This window comes from Cucumis sativus, unplaced genomic scaffold, assembly GCF_000004075.3.
Source record: "Cucumis sativus cultivar 9930 unplaced genomic scaffold, Cucumber_9930_V3 scaffold66, whole genome shotgun sequence".
Classification (NCBI taxonomy): domain Eukaryota; kingdom Viridiplantae; phylum Streptophyta; class Magnoliopsida; order Cucurbitales; family Cucurbitaceae; genus Cucumis; species Cucumis sativus.
This window is the reverse complement of record NW_022279559.1, coordinates 104,023-105,946: the sequence shown is the minus strand read 5'-3', so window position 1 is coordinate 105,946 and position 1,924 is coordinate 104,023. Positions and strand designations below refer to the sequence as shown.

General features: G+C 29.8%; 1 long non-coding RNA gene across 1 annotated transcript; it reads right to left on the bottom strand.

Annotated features, from left to right (window-relative positions):
• Positions 1-420: 420 nt before the first annotated feature.
• LOC116406121 lies at positions 421-1,239 on the bottom strand. Its single transcript, XR_004219158.1, has 2 exons — positions 905-1,239; positions 421-674 (listed from the first exon to the last, which is right to left on the bottom strand). It is a non-coding gene; the product is annotated as an uncharacterized LOC116406121 (long non-coding RNA).
• Positions 1,240-1,924: the final 685 nt, after the last annotated feature.

The window sequence follows — 1,924 nt, the reverse complement described above, 5'->3', positions numbered from 1 at the left end:
AAACCCCCATTGAATAAACTAATGAATTCTTAACCCTACCTGTTCAATTTTTTCTAAATTTCTCCCTTCATATATTCCTCACCAATTTCCTAATTTTCTCAACCCATCTCCTCCTCTCCATTTTCTCTTCTTTTTTTTTCCATCCAAACACAATTTTTCTCTTGACAATCTGAAATACCAATTCAAAATAAACTTATCTCATAATTGTAATTATAAAAAAAAGCAATAAAACATATCTATAACCACAAACTTCATCTCTTTTATAATATATCAAAAACTACCGAGGGAGATTGACCAAACACACATGTGACAAAACTGCTCGCAACTTGAATAATAATGTGATATATTCACAAAATTTCTTCTACACGGTAGGATTATATGATAAATGTAAAACGCATAAATAATTATGTGAATAAACACAAAAGGCGTAAATAAACTTTATTGATCTCGTTGTTGAAAATAATGACGAAAGAAGCACCCAACGACACATAAGGTAGAACCTTTGTATAAAGAAACAACAAATTATATTGAATGAAGAAAATGAAAGGGAATTTAGATTTTCCTTTCTAAAATGTTAATTAATCAAATCATTTATAGTTGATCCCACCATTTTCCAGCTGTCAACTTTAAATTCCTGGTCAATTATCAAGCGCCTAGTTTGGACTTGAGTTTTTCTGCAGTACAAACACATAAAAAATCAAAATCTCACACAAGAAAACAAAAAAAGATTAAAAGAAATAAAAGTTGGAAGAAATAAACAACTAAATTTAATTTTCGTTAAATTTTGACACATGAAATTTTTGCCTCGCAACTAAAACTGACCACACACAATAAAATTAACTATTGTCTTGATATAACAAAAAAAAAAAAAAAAAACCATTTCTCCAGAGATTGAAGACAATACCAACAACTTCATTTTTCATGCAATCTTTATCACATATAGGATCACACAAATCGTTAGCAACGCCTTTTGTCGTGCATGTTTTCTTGCACGTTTCTACACATGATTTGTATTGAGGCTCTAGATTGGATATTTCGTTAAACAAAGTATTAGATTTCCTCTCAATCTCAGCATCCCTTTCAGCGGTCATGTGTGCCTTAGAGAATTGCAGTGATCCCACCACAACAATGGACATAAAGAAAACAATCGTAATGGTTTTTGCCATTTTTTAGTTTTATCTTTTAGTAATTAAGCCTACTTTTTTCCCTTATGGCTTTATCGTATGAGAAAACGAGGGAAGACCATTTTATAGCAATTTTCGTTGTTAAATTTAGATCATTGAGCGAAAAGTAGGTTTTTATCTCTCTATAAATATTTGTAACAAGTGGTGAATATTTGTTTGTTCTCTAAAAACCAGTTTTTGTTCCTTAATTAACACGTGAATAGAGGAAGAAATGGTAACGATAGCAAATAAAATGTCGGTGTTGACTAAATATGGTGTCTCAATTTAAAGGAGATCAATCAAAATAATGAAAACATATGTAGCTTAGATCGAGTGTGTAAACTCAAAGGTAAGGTTGACATTAATTTTATGGTTTCACGAACAAATAATTGATGTGGATAAATTAGCTTTACCAAACAATAAAATTATACTAATTATTTCGAAGCAGTCTTAATTATGTTGTAAAAAAACAGAAAAGAAAGAAAGAAAGAAAAAAGGCGTGGTTTAATAGAGAGTGCAACGAGTCAATTATATAGAATTTAAACACCCATGACAAAAATAATCATAAACATACCTCAAACCCCCTATTTATTGAAGGCATTAATATGATTTAAATTTGACACAAAATAAAATACAAAAAAGTATCATTCCTCTTCTCAGCACTTCAAACACTCAACACACATACACACATATAGGCTGCAACATATAATTATTAACACAAAAACCCACAAACATTGTTTTATTTAAAAAGATAACTTTGG